The 22827-nt window shown below is 37.6% G+C and overlaps 1 protein-coding gene and 1 long non-coding RNA gene across 20 annotated transcripts in view; one reads left to right on the top strand and one right to left on the bottom strand.

Moving 5' to 3' along the window:
- Nucleotides 1-22827, top strand: part of HDAC9 (histone deacetylase 9) — a 920581-nt gene that overhangs the window by 287911 nt on the left and 609843 nt on the right. The gene's annotated exons all lie outside the window — the stretch shown is intronic.
- Nucleotides 1-22827, bottom strand: part of LOC140599725 (uncharacterized) — an 87991-nt gene that overhangs the window by 13815 nt on the left and 51349 nt on the right. For 2 of the 3 annotated variants that reach the window (XR_012002706.1, XR_012002705.1), the window contains exon 3: nt 9968-10249. This is a non-coding gene — a long non-coding RNA (uncharacterized lncRNA). Of the gene's footprint in view, nt 1-4657; nt 10250-22827 lie in introns of those variants that run through there. The other variant, XR_012002707.1, reaches the window with a different exon arrangement.

The following is a 22827-nucleotide window of genomic DNA, read 5'->3' on the forward strand; positions in this document are numbered from 1 at the left end:
GTCTGGCTAGCTCAGTGGGAGGATTGTACTACCCTTGATATTGGGGTCATGAGTTCAAGCCTCATGAGGCTGGATGTAGAGCTTAATTAAATAAACTTAAAAATCAATCAGTAAATACATACACAAATAAATTATTCCAGTTAATACAGGTGTATCACATTTCCACTTTTCAAGACAAAGACGCTCTCAGATTAGGTTTAAAAATAGTCCCTTTTCAAAGGGCTAAAACAAAAATGACACAGTATGTTTTTGTGTTTTGAAAATTTTAAAATTTATTTTAGAGAGAGAGAGCTGGGGCAGAGGTAGAGGGGGAGAGAGAGTCCCAAGCCCACAACTGAGTGGGCTGAGTGTGGAACCCAACATGGGGCTCAGTTCTGCCACCCGGAGATCATGACGTGAGCCCACATCAAGAGTTCAACAGGCTGTACAACCCAGGAGCCTCCGGCACAATATGTTTAAAATCAAATAATGGGTTAAAATCTTTCCACAAAGTACAAATAGGGAGATGGCTTTAATGACTCATAGAATATAAGTCAGAAAAGCATTAGATGAGAAAAATCAACTTACTCTGTATTCTTTAAAGATACATCCACAGTGAAACCACATTTTTGATGTTTTATATCCTGAAAACACAAAAAGTGGCAAATTAAATTGCACTAATTAAACTGCATTGTTGCAGTTTAGAAATTCAGAGTACCAAGGAAGAGAGTAAGACATTAGCTCTTAGAAGTTTGCCATAAACCTTGCTAAGGGTCCATGATTAAATAGAAGAGAGTTGTCTGAACAGAGGAGGATGCAGCCAATTACCATGGGGCTTTTTCATTGCCCCTGGACTCGGCATAGATCTGGTCCTCACAGAATACAAAGGAAGGCTGAAGTCTTACTCTGTTGGAATCTGTTTATACATGGGTTTTCATCACCATTCCAGAAGAACTCACACTAACAATCTATAGGCTTCTCTAATAGGGACTTTATTTGGTTCTTATTTAAACAAATGTACTGTTTGCACAACTGCATTATCATCTGGAGGGAAAGAGCACTTAGTATCCTGGGGTCCCCCAAATATCTTTACTTCCAGCTCTGGGTTCTACAAAGCTATCTCTTCATATTTATAAAGTAAAGCTTTTGGAAAAGAAGATTAACAACGTTGGAAACACAGTTATTCTGGGTCTTTGACAAATGGTTTGGGAAAAGGCTTGGAGGAATTAATGTGGTTGAATAAATATTTCAAACTGGAAAGAGCACAGTGTACATTGTCTTCACACAAAGTAATGAAGCAGAAATTAATAATGAAGCTTTAAATAAAAAAAAAAGACTGGAGACAATAAAAGAAAACCACTTTCCTAAATTTTTGGCTCAAAAAGGAAATCAAAAGAAGATGGTGGCAATGATGAGATCATATGTCAAAATGTATGGGATAGGATAAAATGAAATTTAATAGGCAAATTTTAGACCTATATTTTGTTATTAAGAAAGAGTGAAAATAAACTACTCAATTTTAAAATTTAAGTGTATACTGCTATGAAAAGAATATGAGGGCAGCCCGGGTGGCTCAGCAGTTTAGTGCCGCCTTCAGCCCAGGGTGTGATCCTGGAGACCCGGGATCGAGTCCCACGTCGGGCTCCCTGCATGGATCCTGCTTCTCCCTCTGCCTGTGTCTCTGCCTCTTTCTCTCTCTCTGTCTGTCTCTCATGAATAAATAAATAAAATCTTTAAAAAAAGAATATGAAGGAAATAATATACAAAATAAAATATTGATTAGAGATAAATTTGATAGAATAGACAAATAAGTTGAAGATTGCATTTCAGAAAAATACATCCTGATATTATGAGTCTTATTTCAGAATTTGGCAGTATGTTTAATTTTAGAAAATATTTTAATGTTTTACAGGTTTCGGTTTGGTTGTTTTGTTTTTTGCCTCAGATATATGCACTCTTGGATAGGTCATGAAAAAATTTAATGCCTTTTATTTATTTTTTATTTTTTTAAAGATTTATTTATTTACTCATGATAGACAGAGAGAGAGAGAGAGAGAGAGAGAGAGAGAGAGGCAGAGACACAGGAGGAGGGAGAAGCAGGCTCCATGCCGGGAGCCCGATGTGGGACTCAATCCTGGGACTCCAGGATCACGCCCTGGGCCAAAGGCAGGCGCTAAACCGCTGAGCCACCCAGGGATCCCCAATTTAATGCCTTTAAATAAAAAAATTGTTTTCATACAAGTTTTATATACAAACTTGTAGATCTCTGAAAAATACACACATGTGTGAGTGGTGTTTTTCTGGGTAGTGTCAATATTAGCATCTCACAGTGGTCTGAAAACCCCTGCCCCCCAAAATTATTTTCACTGATACAGCAAATCATCTTGGTAGATCAAAGGAGAAAAACCTCCATGGTAATCTTCTTTTAAGAAGCCTCCCAAATGGGCAGCCTGGGTGGCTCAGAGGTTTAGCCCCGCCTTCAGCCCAGTGCATGAATCTGGAGACACAGAATCAAGTCCCATGTCGGGCTCCCTGCATGGAGCCTGTTTCTCCCTCTGCCTCTCTCTCTCTCTCTCTCTCCCTGTGTGTGTGTGTGTCTCCTGAATAAATAAATAAAATCTTTAAAAAAAGTCTCCCAAATGGAGTCCATGTCCATTCTTTATTTCAAGAAAAAAACAAACAAAAAAACAAAACCCAAAATACCACCACCACAAAAAAATTAGTTATATAGTAAAATGCTTAACAGTAACATATTATTCCCAAATCAATTTTTATTTTATTTTATTTTATTTTATTTTTTTTAAATTTTTTTTATTATTATTATTATTATTTATGATAGTCATACAGAGAGAGAGAGAGAGAGGCAGAGACACAGGCAGAGGGAGAAGCAGGCTCCATGCACCGGGAGCCTGACGTGGGACTCGATCCCAGGTCTCCAGGATCGCGCCCTGGGCCAAAGGCAGGCGCCAAACCGCTGCGCCACCCAGGGATCCCCCCAAATCAATTTTTAATCATCAGTCATATGTAATAGTGAACTACCACAGACATTCTCAGTAAAGAACAAGAGAAAATATCTACCCCCAGGTTCTAGACAATGTACTAAGTTAAAACCAAAATTTTGAGATACAACTCTTAGAAATATGAAGAGGGCAGTTCCATTATTTTGGGGATTATTACATTGCAAGCAACAGTCATTCACCAAATATTTATTGAATATGTATCATGTGGCAAGCACTGCTCCAAGCACTAGAAATCAAGCTGTCTGGAATATATCACTTAAGAGTGGTAATTGGTTGATGATAACAAAGAAGGAAATGAGAGATTTTATTTATTTTTTAAGTAGGCTGTATGCCTAGCATGGAGCCCAATGAGAGGCCTGAACTCACAACCCCAACCCAAGATCAAGACCTAAGCTGAGATCAAGAGTCAGATGCTTAACCAGCTGAGCCACTCAGGCATCCCCCACTCTGACTTTTTTTTTTTTTAAGGAAAGGAGATTTCAGATAGTGATCTTATGATTTCAGATATGTCATTGCTTACATAGAAAGTCAATGTATCAGCAGAAAAATTATTAGAAATAACATGGTGATTAGTAAGTTAGGAAGATGTAAAATATATACTATAGTTTTAGAATAATCATATAGATTATGTAATAGACATATATCTCCATTCACAATAGCAACAAATAATATAAAAAGTATAGGGAAAACCTAATAATAAATATGTACAATTTCATTGTATGTACAATATGTACAATTATGTTGTATATATAATGCAAAATATGGATATGAGTATGCATACAAATGTATATGTATATCATATATGAATATTTTTCTAATTCAGAGAATGTATGACAAAATAAATGGAGCAACTTCAGTCTCTGGCTAGAAAACTCCTTGTTGTACAGATGTCACTTATCTTCATGTCTTTTATAAATTTACTGTTACTATAATCCTAAGGAAATTCTCTGGGATACTTGTAAAGAGAATATAACATTCATCTGGAATAATAAACTTTAAAGAACAGCCATAAATAATTTGATTAAGAAGGGAAATAAAAGGGCACCTGGGCTACAGGATGTCAAAATATATCATGAAGCTGCAATGGAATTGAGCTGAAAAACACAGAAGCAAATTAACTAGTGCGAGGATGGCACATTTTGCAGCACAGCTCTGGTCTCCTCCCATCTTCCTTGCCATGGCAAACATTCATTGCTACGTGACCTGGGTACCCTTCTCTCCTGGGCCCGGACATGAGCTCAGAATACGCTAGACAGGCACTATTAGGCTTTCAAAATTGCCACATGGGTTAAAACACTTTGGCACCCCGTTCAGGTATAGGATAAAAGCGGCATTTAAATTAGTAAAGAAAGGAAAGATTATTTCGGAAATGATTCTGGAAAAAACTGGCGAACTCTTTGGAAAAAAATAGAGTTAGTTTTTTCCTTCACATTATATACTAAAATAAATTCCAGATGGATCAAAAGATTGAATGTAAAAAAAGAAAGCAGGAAAGATCTTGAAGATAATATAGATATTTATCCTACATCAAAGCAAAGAAGGTCTCTTTAGCAAGAAAGTGACGGAAGACATCAATAAAAGGATAGATAGATGAAATTACTGTAAACTTTCATTTCTCCAAATTTTAAAAGTGCTAGTTTCAAAACATACTGGGCATGTTTTACAATATTTTTGTAAAATATTATTTGAAAGTATGTACATATACACATATATATACTTGAAATTGAAACATAAAAACAATGTGTAGCCATTCATTTAAGATAGGTTCTAGATAATTTTTAAAAATGTTTCAACAATAAACATCTAGGGCAGCCCCAGTGGTGCAGCGGTTTAGCGCCGCCTGCAGCCCAGGGTGTGATCCTGGAGACCCAGGATCGAGTCCCATGTCAGGCCCACTGCATAGAGCCTGCTTCTCCCTCTGCCTGTGTCTGTCTGTCTGTCTGTCTCTCTCTCTCTATCGCTCATGAATAAATAAATTAATTTAAAAAAACCAGCAGTAAACATCTATTCTAAAAAAGCATATGTATCATTCAAGAAGGGAAATTTAGAAAACAAATTTAAAAATCTAATATTAATACTTTTTACATACATTAATTATGAATTCCCATTACAGTCTCTTGAAATATGTAATAATATTCCACTTTTAAACCTTGGAGACCTGAGGCTCAGTGAAATTAAAGCAATGCCCCACAGTAAGTCAGGTAGGGGTGGCAAAGGATCCCAAAATGTGTGTTTGGGTGATCCCATAGGGTAACCAACATCCGTTATGGATCTCTATTCTGTTTGATGTCAGAACTGGGGAGAAAGAAAGAAAAAAGATTAAGTTTAAATTTTGGGCTGATCTTTCAACAGCAGAAGGGGGCTGATTTTTCTGTGCCTGTCCCTGATTCCTACCATCTATTTCCCATTCAGTCCTTCAAGGGGATAAGAAGATAAGTTATTTCTCCTATAGGTGATGTTAGGCTTTTTGGAGACAAAACATCAGAGTTCGGTAAAAAGTGAACTCTCTTTGTTCTTATTACCACTTGCAAATGTGAGTCTGTACTTGAAGATACTTCTTTGATCCTTCTTTTTTTGGCAAACCAACTTAAAATTTTTGTTTTTTGAGTTCTTCTGGTTGCAGCGTTACATTGCAAAATAAAAGATTTATTTCCTTATTACAGACATTTTGGAGACTTTAATTCTATGTATGTTAGGCCTCTTGCTTCAAAAAGAGGCAAAGTGATAGAATCAAGTATATGCATTACAGCTCCAGGTAAGAAATAAGCACTCTCAAATGCAGAAGTATTTCAAGACTGTTAATTATACTAGATAGGTGTATGTTCAATAAAGTTTTCTTCTCTCTGCATGTATGCTTCTCAAATCCCATCATTTCCCTTTTGGATAAAGCACCCAAGAAATGAATACATTTATGTTAGTATGTTAGTGAATGTCACCATTTCATAGTTTGGGTCTTGAATGTATTGGTGTACTAAAGGAAATTTGCATAAATTTTGAAAATATACTTTGTGTATATCACAATTGATGTTTTATTGCTCTCTGGCCTGAGTTTGAGGCCTTTTCTCTGCTTCTTTTCAGAGGGGAAGAGTATTGAGAACCTCGAGCTAGCTAGAACAAATTTCAAATTGACTAAGGACTATATAGTTATATTTAGGATACTGTTTGTCTTGAACTATTTGCTGATGGAAGTTTTCTTCTAAGTTGGTTTTAGAAAATACTTCTAACACAGCATGATTGTGAATTTCACAGCCTCCCGATTTGCACAAACAAACCCAATGCACTGAAGCCCTTGATTCTTTTACTTTTAAGCCAGTTGATAACACTGCAGCTATTATTGATACTCTAAGAGCTGGAGGAAAGAATTCCCCAGTACAGGGCCTTTCACTAAGCAATTTCCCTCTTTCCAAACTGAGTAGCTTCGCCATTGCTTGTAAAAAAAAGAAAAAAAAAGTCACAATCTTTATAGCCCAAGGCTACATTTCAAGCCACTTTGTTGCAGCAAAGTTGTACCATTATATATTTGGTTCATGATACTTCATCATTTTCTGTTTCCTTTGTTCATCACAATTTTGATTTCCCGGTTTATCTTCCTTCTGTGTATCTCTGGTAAGATCCCATCTGCCGTAATGGCCCAGCCTAACTCATCAATGCACCTTTCCCCTTATCACTAACTCTGAACTCCTGTAGATTGCTTGTTTGTACCTCTAACACCATACATTTGTGTAGACTCTTTGTAAGTTCCCCTGCCAGCCCAGGTAAGCCTTTGGCAGCTTCGTAATATACACCCTGAGACCTGTAGGTGTATCTGTAGTTCTGTAGTTCTCCCGTTTCCTTTTCTCTCTCTTTTTTAAGGCAAGGGTAGGGGCTGAAGGAAAGGGAGAGAGAGCATCTTAAGCAGGCTCCATGCCCAATGCAGAGCCCCACAGGGAGCTCAAGCTCACAACCCTGGGATTGTGACCTGAACCAAAATCAAGAATCAGACTTAACCGACTGAGCCACCCAGGTGCCCCTTTCTCTTTCTATTCTCTAGAATTCCTCATTTAGTTTCTACTTAACATTAACTGCAGTTTTACATGTTTAAATGGAGTCTTGTTGTCAATGAATCCCTTGCACTGGGAATCTCATTTTGTAATTTTTATTTTTAAATGGCCTCTAAGTGTTGGCCCTATGTGTGGCACTTCTATCTTTTGAGGCCAGAAGAACCTTGAGACCATAACCTGAGACCCCGCTCCTCTCATCTTGAGCATGCCCTGCACTTGGTACCCTCTTAGAGGACAGAAATTAAGCACCTATAAGAAGGTCCCATTTAACATTGCAGTGTGCATGGTGGTTCCTCCGTCCCTGTTGTGAAACCTTGTTAGGAGATCCAAAGTGACCTATCATGATGAAGTCACAGCTGGAAAAGAGAATGTTCAGTCTCTTTGGCTTCAAGCAATTTGTTCCCACTCATACTCAGTCCCCAGAGTGAAGAAGATTCTAGATTGCCTTCTTTAGCCTTTAAACATCTTTTACTGAGTTCTACTCATGGAATTTTGTACTAGTCTTTTGGGACACACCACGTGGTCAAATCCATTCTCTACTTTTGGCAGAGATGTCCCTCATGGGTCCTCTCCACTTAGCAATCTCTCCCTGTTCTTCCCTTCCCCCATTCCAGCAGTTGCCCATCTTTTCATGTCTTTGCACCCCTCTCGTGTCTGGCCTTTTATGGAGATTGTTACTTTCAGATCTATTTGTGCTGATAGATAAGGAATGGTGACCTTAGCTTCTGAGGATAAAAGACCTAATGAGGAAGACTATATCTCCAGCTCTTGAGTGTCTGTCTCTATCTTTGCTTCAAAAAAAAAAAAAAAATCTGTTTTTATGACCTTAACCTTTTCTGTGTTTCAGTGTGGGGTGGGTCTGTGGCATGGTATGCCTTGTGACATCTTTTCTGTTCATAACTGTTCTTGCTCTATTCATGTTTATATTTCCAGCCAGTACCTAGTGAGAAGTCTTGCACACAGAAGGTGCTCAGTTAAATGCTAAATTCATAACCCCGTCCATTTAAAAAAAATTCCCACTTCTTATTCTCTTCTGCTTTTATAGAATCTTAGCACAATTAAAGCCTTTTTCTAAATTGCCTGTGTTGTATTTCTCAGTCAAAAGCTTGCAAAGAATATTTTAAACAGTTGTCGTGTGGGCTTTTCCTGAAATGCCATGTCACTCCAAAAGTGATACTCTGCTATTTTGACTACTTGTAGAAAATGAGGAAGGAGGTAGGCTGAACAGAGAGAAATTCCAACTGAAATAGTACTCCTAGCCAAGCCAATGGTGTAGGAACATTGCTTATCTTTAGACTTTTAGAAATAAGTAAGGCAGTGTGAATTTTAAAAAATCTTTCCTATCAGTGGCAAAAATAAATAAGACAATAATGGTAATCAGTACAGGGATAAATGATTGAACAAAAGCATCTCCTTTCTTGGATACTTTAAATACTAACTCCAATAGCAAAATATGGTTATATGCTTTGCTAGGGACTAGTGTGTGTGTGAGTAAAACAACAGATTCTATGAACTCGTTATCTGAAAAACACCTTAATGTTTTTTGCATGTTTTAAATTAGGTTGAAAGGAAAAAAAAACTCTAGGGTGGGATGGGGTGGGGGAAAGGAAGAGAAAAAAACTTCCATTCACATTTGATCACAGTAACTAAGTGACCTTCCTGTACTTTAAAAGATTCCTGAAATTTTATTTTTGAATTCTAGTAACATTATTTTAAGTTATACATAGGAAACGTGTTCATCTTGTCCAGGAGCAAAGATTCATTTCGTTTAACTATGTGGGCATGTTTTACAGAAACAAGGTAGATATTCTGACCCAAATCACCCTGGTGTGTTTGTATGTGGCGCTAACAAAATCAAATGATGCTACTCCCAAAATTGTCTCCAGAGTATATTATTTATGTTCTTAGTGGCCCCTGCCAAGTCCTCTGGAAAACTCTCCCTTGTTCATGATCCTCCACGAACAATGAGGAAGATGCCCATTGTAGGGGTCACATAGCTTTCAGAGCACACTCCCCACAAGCCTAAGCTTGGTGCCCCATGATTGCTTTGTTTCTGAGGAGAGAAGAGACATGAAGGAAGACAGGTTTTTGATGAGTAGCTTCAGAGTGCCTTATGGGAATAGTAATCAGATAATTTAAGTCTTTATAGTGGGCTCCTAATTGTCTTAGCAATTCTTTTAGAAATGTAGTGGGCTTCTGATATGCTGCTTCCAGTCAATTCAGTGATTTTCTAAATGCAGTTCCTAACTCTACTCTTTTTCTTTTCTCCCATCTCCTGCACTGCTTTCTTGGTCCTGTGGTGGCCACCTTGAATCCCTGTGGACCAAAGGGAAGGCAGGTCATTGGGGTGGGCTAGCTGCAGTCTTATTTCTGTCCCAAAGTCTTTCTGGGGATTTTTAACAGTTGTTGTTCAGAGTTGGTCAAATATGAACTTATATTTATTTTTGCTATTTGAGGATCAGAAGCTGTCTGATTTTTTAGTTCTCCAAAGTCTTACATTTCTAGACTCTACTCCCTTTCATTTCTGTCTCCAAACTCCTTGATTTTCGCCTAAGCTCGTATCTTTCTTGCTAGACCTGCTACTAAGCAGCAAGGAACAAATAACACCCGCTGATGTTGTGGCCTTTTGCAAATGCTTCTCCTAGAGCTGCAAGTTCACTAAGCACTTACTTTTTGAGTAATTGTAGGCTTATGTTTTACTAACTGTTCTTTCTGTGGCACAAATCTCCAGCTTTCCTGGTGCTATATATCTGTGTCTTGCTACCTCTTTCTGACCACTAAGCTAATATCAAAATCTGGGGCCTTTGTTATGGTTCTCATTGTTTCAAGTTATCAATTCATTTTTCTGTTAAGCTAGGCTAGGTGTGGTAACGGAGAGACCACACAATGTCAGTGGATTATCACAGTAAAGATTAATTTGTCACTTACATAAGAGTCTTTATAGTCCTTAGTCCATAAGGGTCCTCCTCAGAGGAGTTTAAATCAGCACAACAGCTTTCCTCTCCGGAGTGCCTCACGGATCCATATGGATGGTAGTTTTGAGATCTTGTGCACATGGCTTCCAGTGTTGCCCAGGCACTCCAAGGGAGACAGCACATAGAGGGGCACTCGTGGTCATTCTGTAGAGGCTGGATCTGGAGTGGCACAGGTCACTTCTGCTCATGTGCCATTGGAGAGTATGCTATCATTTCATCTTACTGCAGGAGAGGCCTGATGTGGAGGAGGAGAGAAGCTTTTAGTAGTTAGCTAGTGGTCTCTGCCATAAGATGGTAGGAAGCAATTTATGTGTGTCAAAGGTATGCATAAGGGAGAGGAAAAGGAGTACCTGAGAGGCAACTGGACTTAATGACTTCATGATAAAGGACCAAAAGGTGAAGAAGAAACAGTGAACTAATGTTAATATCATGTGATACTCTGGAGATAGAAGTATTCTGCTTTTTTTGAAGGTAGCAAAGGAAAAGGAGGGATTTAATAAAAGTTGGTCTCCATGGTTGCATGATTTAAAGACTGTGTGACTTCCTGAGGATATCGTTTTTAAATTTATTTTGGCATTTTGTGAACATGAATAACGTTCTCTACACACATCAGTTAATGTAGTTGTTTTGAAAAAAATATTTTTAGATCTCAATTGTGCTTGCCCCTGGAGAAACAAAGACACACACACACACAGACACATACACAATTGAGAAGGGAGGCAGTGGGGAAAGAGACAAGCATGAGAACCAAATTTTTTTTTCAAGATTTGACCATTTTTCTTGGCTTTCTTGGGAAAAAAATATAGCTGTATTTAAAAGTAATTCTCCAGTAATGATGAGATGATGTTCATGTAGCTCTTGGTAGCTTATTGCTTCCTGGAATCAGCTGATAGAACTGCAGAGGAGGTTTCTATGCTAACCTGCAGGCTTCTTCAGAATTTTAGATAAGATCCTAGTAGGGTCAGCAAGTCTTGTCTCTCACAGAAACTGTAGGTTCATAGAAACTCTCAAGGCTTATTTCTATTCTTAAATGTATGATCTTATTATTCTTGCTCTTTTTTTCTGTCACCTTTTTTAGGCTAGCCACTTTGCGTGCCGTTTCTGAGTTCCTGCAGTAGTTTTGCAATGGCTGCTAATGTCTCTCCACTTCATTATATATTCTGTACCCTGCTTTTTCCTGCTCGTAAAAACCAATTGCTTATCTTTTCCCTAGTATATATTTTAAGATCTTTCACTATTTGTGCCTAGACAAGGCCTGCCCTGGCAGCTAGAGATCTTCAGTTCTGGTTTTGAGTTCACCACAATCAGCTACATCAACTATAGAGAAGTCTAAAATTCTCCAGCTTCTTTGCAGAATAATAATATTTCTTGCTCAAAGAAGATTCAAAAACATTGTGCACTATATCTTTTTCTTAGTAATCTAAAATTGCACAGTGGCACATTTAAAGGTTCTGAGAATTCCTACCACAAAGTGACTTAGTTACCTGGGTTTAACCCTGAGTACCCCTCACATATTGACCATCAAATCCTATTATTCACACACCACTTAGTGATACTCCAAGCAAATAGTGTTCCCCAGAACACACACTTGGAAATAGTGAACTACATTTGATGACATTAAAAGGGCCTTGCAAACATTTCTCCCCTTTTTTGTCTTTATTACTTATTGAGAATGGCAGTTCTAGAGTAAGACACCTGGATGTAAGTCCTGAGTTTCCTTACTACTTTGGCAACTGTGGGTGAGTTACTTAATCTTTTAATTCCCTGGTTTTTCTTTTGTCAAATGGACAGTAGTACCTTTTACCTCCTGAAGTTCTTTTTGGGATTACATGAGTTTTTACAGGTTTGGGGTTCATAGATGAGCCTGGGATGCAGCTCTCAGTTAGCAATGCCTATTATTAGTCACTATCTCCTTCCTGTACCTTTTACTTTTCCATACTTTTCCCTCATATAAAATGACTTTCCCAACCTCATCACTTAGCAGCTAACACCTTCTTGAGTGAGGTGACCAAGATATAGTGAGAAGAGAGCAGTTTTTAGATTTGTGTTCTCATCCCCTTACCACAACTTACAAGTTGTGTCACGTGGGCGGGTTGCTTAGGCTCCCTGGACTACAAATCCCCTGGCAAACTGCAATCATCCATGATCCACAGATTTGCTGTGAATGCTCAGTTATACATTTTCTCTGTCTCTCTCTCTTTCACATACACACACTATATATATATATATATAGATGTTCTGCATAGGTGGTGCTAATCTCATTAACTGACATGCATAGGTGTTTGGTAAATGAAGACAGTTGCTATTATTGTAATTATTACATTATTAGTTTAATTCCTGTTCTCCTGGTGTCACTTTTCCTGACCACTATAGTCCACATACTATAATTTTCCCTAGAAGAGCTTGACTTCTGTGTATCATACATCTGTGTCATTTTATTATTGACATTTTTTATATTCTAACTAATTATTGGCAGATAATGAAGTCATTCAAGTTAAGGATTTACATTTCATGCTTTTAATTTGCTAGCAGACATGGCTTTTCACTTTTCACAGGAGAAGGTCTCCTCTGAATCAATTTATCTTAAAAAAGAGCCAGAAGAGGGCAAAAAGAAACAATGGAACATCCTTTTCTGCTGACCCTGTTTATTTGCTAGATTGTGACATTCAGGGTCAAGACTCCACTAGAATGCTCAAAAGGCACGACAGATGGGAGGTGCTGGATGTAGGCTTGGACATAACTGACAAAAAAATAATTGAAAATATTTAAAATTTTGCCAAGATTTATATTAAAAAGTATGAAGGTTTATATAAATGTTATTAGAAATGCAAATGGATCTAACAATGCTTTGATAGTGATTTTAAAGTCATAAGGAGGTATGTAAAACTGTGTGCCCTAATTTTTCAAACTTAGATAAAATGAATGTTTTCAAAAAGAAAAACAAATTGACTTATGATGAGAGAGAAAACCTGAGGGTTGGCAGGCAGTAAAGAAAAGAAATTAACTCAGGCCAATGTGCATAGTGAATTAAACCAGTCAAGTTTGTAAGATGTATCTTGTACAAGGGATAAAACATTCAGTTGGTCAACATGGAAATTAGGAGAAAAAGGATTTTGGAGGAGAGATCTGTTGGACTGATATCAGGGCCATTTCCATAAGATGTGATTAGCCCTGGAGAGTGAAGAGAAGGGACAACGAAAGGGAGTGGAAGCAAGTGTGGCAAAATATTAATCTATGTTAAATCAAGCATGCTTCTCATTTTATTTTTATTTCTTTTCTGGATATTTGAAATATTTCCAGGTTTAAAAGTTTTTTTTTTTAAAGGTTTTATTTATTTATTCATGAGAGACACAGAGAGGCAGAGACCTAGGCAGAGGGAGAAGCAGGCTCCCCACGGGGAGTCCAATGTGGAACTCGATCCTAGGACTCCAGGATCATGACCTGAGCCAAAGACAGGCACTCAACCACTGAGAAACCCAGGTGACCCTGAAATTAAGTTTTTATGAGAAAATCCTGCCATTTGCAACAACATGGATAGGTCTTAGGAAAAGAGATCTGTCTTGTCGTTGTCAGAGGTGGAGGAGGGGAAATTAGAGGAAAGTCATCAAAAGTTACAAACTTCTACTTATAAATAAGTACTAGGATGTAATGTACTGCATGATGACTATAGCTAACACAGCTGTGTGATTGTGGGTGTTAAGAGAGTAAGTCTTAAGAGTTCTCGTCCCAAGGTGAATTTTTTTTCCTTTTTTTTTTTTTACTGTATCCATATGAGAAGATGGATGCAAGCTGAACCAGTTGTGGGGATCATTTCACAATCTGTGGTAAAATCAAACCATTATGCTGCCTGCCCTAAACTTATACAGTGATGTACATCAATTATTTCCCAGTAAAGCTAGAAAAAAATAGGTTTTTAAAAGAATGGATGAGATGAGGTGGGAACAAGGAGCAGAACACTTTATCTGGAGTAGTTTTTTGTTTAGAAGTACAGAAGAGTGTGCTAAAATTAAAGCTACGAATTTTAGAGAGCCTCTCATTTCCCATCCCTGCTACTCTGACAAAGCTGCTTTTAATACCCGAGATGCTGAAAGCTTAGGAAGTATATATATTTTAAGTGAAATCATTTTGGCCTTCCTTTTCTTGGTTATGGGAAATTGTTTCAGTGAAAATTTCCTACGGGCTGCTTGAAAGCAACGCATGAAACAATGGGCCTTGTGGCAAGTGAAATGCGTGTGGGGAAGTACTTAGAGTTTAATGTGAGTTATTTTTATTTCCATTCATAGACGTGTCTCAGTGAAGTTCAAATTATCCCTTGGACAGTAGAAAGCAGTCTGTTAATTTAAAGCTAGACTTTTTTTAGTTCCATAAAGCCAAATTTAGGATAGATTTCAAAAGCTAAATAAACAACAGTCTACCTCCCCATTAAAAATGAGTGCGTCAGGTTTCTGTGTACTTGTCTTTAAATAATCTCCATTTAGCATTTCTGCGGGAGGCCTTCAATATTTAGGAGTCCATCCTTTACAATCATACCTTGTTTGTTAAAGGGATGCTTAGCTGTGGAGGCCATCTTAAGTTTATTACTAAAATTCTCTAAGTGCCTTGTTGATTTTAACAAACTAAAATGGAGGCTGTGAAGGTGCATTTTGAGAGGGAGGTATTTGAGATGCTGGGGGGTGACAAAGGCTGAAATCTTTGGAGATACTGCTCAGTGTCCTCTTTCTGTGATGCTGTAAAATATTTTTTCAAAAAATTGTCAGAGGAAACGAATGTTCTACTTTATAGAAATGGTTCTGAATCTTGATTCTTATCTTTTTTTAAAGATTTTATTTATTTATTCATGAGAGACAGAGAGAGAGAGGCAGAGACACAGGTAGAGGGAGATGCAGGCTCCAAGCAGGGAGCCCGACATGGGACTCAATCCCGGGTCTCCAGGATCAGGCCCTGGGCTGAAGGTGGCGCTAAACCGCTGAGCCACCCGGGCTGCCCTGAATCTTGATTCTTAATCAGAAATCACCTGTGGAGTTCTTTGAAAAATGTATATATTGGGGCCCTGTTTTGGAAATTCTGACTCAGGAGTTTAAGGGAATGGGGTGTGTATGTGTATAAAGTTCCACAAATTATTCTTAAGCAAATTCCAGGTTTGAGGACTATTAAATTTAACTTGGTTTCTTCACTGGAAACTCACCGTGTAAGAACTACACTCTGCAGATTTCTTGCAGGTCAAATTGTAAGAGGGCTCCTACTTAGGAGAAGGTAAGGTAAAGGTTTAAGAGAACCCCTAAATGTGTCATTTCTTTTATTAAAGAACTCTTTACAAATCAAACAGTAAGAGTTATTTATGTATTTTTAGTTAGTTATGTATTTTAGTTTTCAAAACTTCATTTACCATAATTTAATAAGATTCGACTAATGCTTCATTGAGTTAAATATGTAGATATTAGGAAATTTATCAGTAATCTTATAATCATGATAAGTCAATATGATTTACAGAAAAATTTCCATCAAGATTATAGTATTTTACAATATGGATTTATTTATTTATTTATCTTTCTTCAAGTTTTTATTTAAGTTCCAGTTAGTTTACATATAGTGTAATATTAGTTTTAGGAGTAGAATTTAGTGATGCATCACTTCCATACAACACCTGATGCTAATTACTATAAGTGCACTCCTTAATGTCTTCACTCATTTAACTCATCCTCCCATCCACCCTCCTCCAGCAACCTGCAGTTTGCTCTCCATAGTTAAGAGCCTCTTTTATGATTTGTCTCTTTTTTTCCCATCTTCATCTGTTTTGTTTCTTAAATTCCACATATGAGTGGAATCACTTGGTATTTGTCTTTGTCTGACTAACTTCACTAAGCATAATAGTTCTATCCACATCATTGCAAATGGCCAAAATTTCATTCTTTTTTATGGTTGAGTAATATTCCATTGTGTATGTGTATGTGTATATATATATATACACACACACACATAAACAATGTCTTCTTTGACACAATGTCAAAGGATGTGTGTGTGTGTGTGTGTGTGTGTACCACATCTTCTTTATCTATTCACCAGTCAATTGACATTTGAACTATTTCCATAATTTGGCGATAATGCTGCTATAAATATTGGGTGTACATGTCCCTTTGAATCAGTATTTTTGTATCTTTTGGGTAAATACCTAGTAGTGCAGTTGCTGGATCATAAGGTAGCTCTATTTTTAGCTTTTTTTAGCTCCTCCTCACTATTTTCCAGAGTGGCTACATCAGTTTCCACCAACAGTGTATCCTTGTCAACACCTGCTTTTCTTGTGTTGTTGATTTTAGCCATTCTTACAGGTATGAGGTGATACCTCATGGTAGTTTGATTTGTATTTCCCTGATGGTTAGTGATGTTGAACATCTTTTCATATGTCTGTTAGACGTCTGGATGTCTTCTTTGGAAAAATATCTATTCATGTCTTCTGCCCATTTCTTAACTGGATTATGTGTTTTTGAAGGTATTAGGTTTGGGTAAGTTTTTAATAGATTTTTGGATTCTAGCTTTTTATCTAATATGTTATTTGCAAATATCTTCTCCCATTCCCTCAGTTGTCTTGTTAGTTTTGTTGTTTCCTTTGTTGTGCAGAAGGTTATTATCTTGATGAGTCCCAATATCCCAATAGTTCATTTTTGCTTTTGTTTCCCTTGTCTCTGGAGAAGTATCTAGTAATAAGTTGCTACAGTCATGTCAAAGAGGTTGCTGCCTGTGTTCTCCTCTAGGATTTTGATGGTTTCCTGTCTCACATTTAGGTCTTTCATCCATTTTGAATGTATTTTTGTGTATAGTGTTAAGAAAGTGGTGCAGTTTCATTCTTTTGCACATTGCTCAACATCTAGTTTTCCCAACATCATTTGTTGAAGAGACTGTCTTTTTTTCCCATTGAATAGTCTCTCCTGCTGTGTCAAAAATTAGTTGACCCCATTAGTTGTGGGTCCATTTCTGGATTTTCTATTTTGTTCCATTAATCTATGTGTCTGTAATGTGGATTTAAATGGATAATTATACTATGTTTGACATCCTACCAAGAGGATTATTTTTGTAGAAATGCTCTGGTATATGGTAGAAATGCTCTGGTATATGTAGAAATGCTCTGGTATTATTTTTGTAGAAATGCTCTGGTATATGGAGGCAGCTCTGATAAAATGGACAGAGCATGGTAGTTGAAGTTAAGTTCAAACTTTGAACCATGGTTCTCCCACTAGCTGTTTGACCTGGTAAGTAATGTAACTTTAAAATAATTTTATCAACTTTACCAGGTTATGTTCTGTAAAAGAGATAATGTGTGAAGTGCTACATGAGTATAGAGCAGTATTATTAATTATTGGATTGGGATTCACTTTGTACCTTTTTTCTATTGGAAAATGAGGTACATATGTGTATGGCTATTTCATGTGGTAATTTTGTGTATGTAGATGGTGGAATTGCAGGAGAAATGAATTATGCCAAACATTTTCACATTTGTATTTTTAGCAACCTAAGCCTTCCAAAAGGAAATTATGGTATATATCTCTGCACTTTTTTGGGAAGGAGTGCATTCTTTGTTAGAGTGTTCTCAGGTGTGATCATTCTCCTCAGAGACTAGATTTCTTTGATATTACTTATGATGACATAAAAGATATATTCTGTGTGTTAGAAACTTGACATTGCCAACTCGTATAAGACTTTTTTAGCCTGAAACTTTCAACCACTGCTCCCCCAAGGCCATTATATTATTTCAGAGAAGAAGCCTGAAGCTTTTAATTTTTCCTCAAAGATTCTAGAGCTATAGAATGTCATATTGATTCTGTAACATTTAATAAATTTTTTAGGTGACAAAAATTGGGAGATACCTTCTTTTTAAAATTTATATATTGGGATGCCTGGGTGGCTCAGTGGTTGAGCATCTGCCTTGGGCTCAGGGGGTGATCCCAGAGTTCTGGTATTGAGTCCCACATCAGGCTCCCTACGGGGAAACTGCTTCTCCCTCTGCCTGTGTCTCTGCCTCTCTCTGTGTGTCTCTCATGAATAAATAAAATCTTTAATTAAAAGAAAAGAAAATTTATATATCATTCTAGTAGTTGATTCTGCCTTTGATTATATGTTCTCACATGATGAATTACAATATTTTGAATTATACTTTTTATTCTATTTGGAGGGTTGTAGGAAAAAGGCAATCTTTTAATACTACTACTAGTTACATAGATTGTCCTGACTATCAAATTGTTATGTCTCCCAAACTCCCTTTCATTCCCTAGTCCTTTTCTCCTTTCCTTCCACAAATGTTTATCCAGGGACACTGTGTGGCAGGCAGTAGGCACTGGGAATAGATACTAATAAAAAACCCAGTCACTGCTTTTATAGAACTCGCATTCTAGTGAGGGAAGCAAACAATAAATACGTTAAAAACCTATCTCAAATGCTGAAACGGTAAGAACTACGCAGGTCTTAGCAAGGTGCTGTTGTAGAGGAAACAAGAAGTAGTATACATGGACTCATCTCCTTGTATGAGATGTGGGATGTGAAAACAGGTTATTCGTATCCCCAATAGTTTAGAAACAAAGAGGAGTTGATATCCCCCCACTCCCATTCCCTCCTCATACATTCCCCACTGTAATTTTATTTACCCTTTGAGGCTTCTCTTGCCTTTTTATTTGAACCCAAGTCTATCCCTGTAAATTGTTTTAAAGGATAGAGGTCAAGGTGTTAATTTTTACACCTGACTGGCACTGTTAAGAGATGATGCCTTTAAGTTTCACACCCCTTTATTGAGACCAGGCTGAAAAATTCCAGGTGTCTGATTAGTGGTGTTAATTGTGTTCAGCCAATACATTAAAGACTGTGAAATACTGGAATTTTACTTGGGAAAAGTACTTCAGTGAGCATGTTCTTTTTGGAACTGCTGATTCATTTTGGCTTATTTTGATGGTAGAATTAACTTAGGCTGATGATTGTCATCTTGTCCAAAACCAAATTCCTTTGGTTTCTTTTATCTTTTTTTTGACATTGGATGTAATGCCTTCTCTACCTCATTGCCCCACCCCCCACCCCCCAACTCTTTCAAGGAGAGAAGGTAATGCTGTATTGGAAAAAAAAAATGTTTCCTACCTTTGGGCAGAACAAGAAACGAACAGAGGGAGTAGGTTCCCAAACCTACTGCATAAAAGTTGGTTCAGGAAACTAATAGATGTGAATGGAAAGAGAACAGGTGCATTCAAGTACATATCCGCACAGCTGTGTGAAAGAGGATAGAGACGAAATGGAGTGGTATGGTATGTTAGTGTTCAGATAATTTCTGATGACATAAAATAAGATTTTGTCCTTTGATGACTCTTGCTTTAAACCTCAGAAAATAAAACACTGCCTTAGAATTGAGTTTGTTTATTTTTCTTCTTTTGTCTTTTAACAGCTTATAATATTTTCCAGCTTTCTTGCTTACAAGAATTGTGGTGGGCCTCATAGGTCCTTAAGATTTGACAAGTGGAAAGACATAAGATTATGGGTGTGATCCTTTGTTCAACTCAATGGCTGAGCTGTGTTAGCCCACTGAATTCTTTCAGATATATTTCCATCATAATTTTATCATTTAAGTGTGACTAAACTGAGTTTAGCCAATTTTGATACATTTTTAAAAATAATGTGCTGCTGAGCTAAGACTCTCTATGCCATATTTCAGCCCCAAGCAAATTTTTATGACAAAGTAATGAACCCCTGGAAACAGGTTTATAATGGAAAATGCAACTTGACCTTAACTAGAGGAGCCCAAGTGCACCTTACAATAGCACATTTTTGAAACATACAAAATCCTTTTCTCCCAAGGGTGGTGTCACAGGAGGAAGGTGTATAATAATAGTTGTATTTACCATAAATACCTAACATATTTTATGATGATTTGATTCTATTAAAAATTTCACCTTATAGATTTTAATAAAGCCGCCTATGGGCAAAGTTATTGCAGTTGGATTTCTTTTCCTTTGCCTACTGGTCTCAGTGGAAAGAAGCAAGCAACCCTTATAAAAGGCTTTAGTTTTTAGTACCTGGTTAATAAAAAATAATTTCCTCTCCTTTGGACTTGTTCATGAAGCTGAAAAATGACTCTGCAGGTCAGTGGTGTGTGGCAAAGCTAATTTCTATAAGCTTTTTATCAGGTGGTACTGAGTAAAACAATATGGAAAAAATCCACCCTTCTGTACCAAATTTACAAGGGTGAGAGTTATCCCCAGCATCACTAAAAAGGAAAAAAAAATGACACTTTTTCTTTAAGATTTCTACCAGTACAACAAAAAATCTGAGATACAAAGGTACTGAAGGAAAAACCATAGTGTCTGGAAAATTTCGGTTAAGTATAGATTTAAAAATTAGATACAAATGGCACTCATTGTTTAAAACACAATAAAACTTAACTTTTATTTGTTGTTTTGTTGACAAGGGAACCTCATAGTAGTAGTAAATGTGAGTGAGGCAACCCATATCATAGTAATTCAGAAAGTGGTTTTCATCAAACAACATCCAAGTCTCCCTCTCCCCAAGCATCACATTTTCTCAGAGGAACATTAGGAAAACATTCTAATCAAGAAGAATCAGGCCTCTTCCCTTGAAATTCAGCAAACTGTTTGCTGCGCATCATGCAGAGTGTGGCAGCAAGGAATATCAGACCCTTTCTATATCTCCAGGATATTCACAGGCCACCTTCTGGGAAAGAAGTTGGGAGGGAGCAGGGCTGCCCAACAGGGCCAGGCACTTGTGTAGTGGGCAGCACTGATCCAGATAGGCTTGAAGTCCTATTCCTGTCTCTACTTCTTCTGGCTGGGGAAATTCAAGGTGCATAACAGCAATGTTGCTTGGTGATGGTGGTGGTGGTGGTGGTGGTACAGATCCACTTTTTACCACCGTTCTTTGAAGACACCCAGGGACCCTCAGAGTCCAAAGGGAGAATCAAAAACTGTAGGGATTTGGAGAGGTTATGGGATTTGATTATTTTTATTTCAATGGCTGATATGGATACTCAGATATTACATTAGGTAGAAGGAAGAATGTGATACTTGGGAGCCATGCCTTGGATGAAGCTAAAAAGACAAAAACAATTATAAGTCTTTTGACAGAAGTAGCCAGAGAACCAATTTCCCTTTTTAAAACTCAATTTAACAACAACCACCCAAAAGTAAAAGCGTGTGGTGTGTAATTGTGAGATATTTTGGATCATCAGGTTAAAAACTAAAAAGTTGCCAATACACTGCTATTGCCAATCCACTGCTATAGAATTGGTTGGGGTAGTGATTGACAGAAGAAAGACACATCCTACTACTAATCTGGGCAGACAGATTTATAAAGGATGGGTGTGGACTCAGACGAGTGTATTATTCTGGGAGCCCCAAGATTGGCAATGTTCCCTCACATCGGATGACCTTGGACATGTGGACATTCACTGAAAGGGTGTCCAAGAGGTGTAGACGGGAGCCAAAGAAGAGTAGGCAAGAGGTTAGCAGACAGTTTTGGAATGGGAAAGGGTGCTGACCAATGAGACAGAAAAATGGAGAGCCCTGCTTTGATTGATATGTGGAATTATGTGACTCAAGTAGAACAGGACAGAGCTGAATCAGGGCTCTGTTGGATGGATGAAGCAGAGGAGCTCAGCTGTGATGAAGCCAGTTAGCTGCCAGGCCCAGGAAAGGAAGAACGGCCTCCACTGATCTTCAAGAACTGGAGATTGTGTCATGTAAATCAAGTCTGCATTTTGCAAAAGTAACTTTCCTCTTAGGTTTTCTTTTCCTAATGGAGCAAGATCTGAGTGTTTAGGTTAAGCTATCAGATGTTAAATAAACACAGCAGTCCAATTTGTGTAAACTAGGCTGGGAAACTTCAGTTGTGGTATGAAAATGATGGGAAACTCTTAAATCTAAACTTAATCATTTTGTGGCTGTTTTGGAGGAAATAAATCTTATATTTCACCCAGCTTTCGTTACTTTTAGTCCCTTCTGCTTGTGGCATGTGAAATATTTGCTATTTGAACATTACTAAGAGTTGGAATCTTTATGAAACATCGTACATTTGCTTAAAGTATGACGCAGATATGAATTTACAGGCTAATGAATTTATAGGCTAACAGGCCCAAATAAAATGATCTGATGGTCTCCTCCAGGGTGCTGTGAAAGAGATTTGTACTCAAAGAAGGACAGCTCCTCCTTAATCTTGACACATCTACTGGGTGTGATTGCTTCACAAGATTCTACAGATGTTTATCACACTTGGTAGTTGGGGAGAAGAGTTGGGAAGAAGTGCTGGAGGTTGGCATGACCCAACCCTCCTTGACCTTCTCTAACCTGCGATCTCTGTGCTTTGCCTCATAATACTTTGTGCCACCCATTTAGCCATATTTAAAGTGATGGAGCTGGAATGGGGGTAACTATACCGGGAAATCACTAATGCCCCATCAGCGTTATATCAGCAACAAAGAATACTCTTTCCTCTTGTCAAAGCTGTTCTTGAAAATCTGCCTTATGTGCATTTCTAGACTAAACTCATTAAATGCACGAGACTTCAAAGAACCCCATGCGTTGAGCCCTATCCTATCCTCCTTGTCATTTTCATTCCACACTCTTCAGTTTCTTGCACTTCTCTCAGCCAGGATTACTACTCCTAGCTCACAATATGTCCTTACCTACTTCTGGGGTTTATTTATACAGGTGTTCCTCTGATCCTCTTCCCATTTTCTCCTATCCAGATTTTAACTATTCTGAGAGACCCAATTAAAATAAAACTTATGTTTAAGAAGTCTTTCTTGATTTTCTCAATCTGTTGTTTCCTCTT

This window comes from Vulpes vulpes, chromosome 7 (assembly GCF_048418805.1).
Source record: "Vulpes vulpes isolate BD-2025 chromosome 7, VulVul3, whole genome shotgun sequence".
Classification (NCBI taxonomy): domain Eukaryota; kingdom Metazoa; phylum Chordata; class Mammalia; order Carnivora; family Canidae; genus Vulpes; species Vulpes vulpes.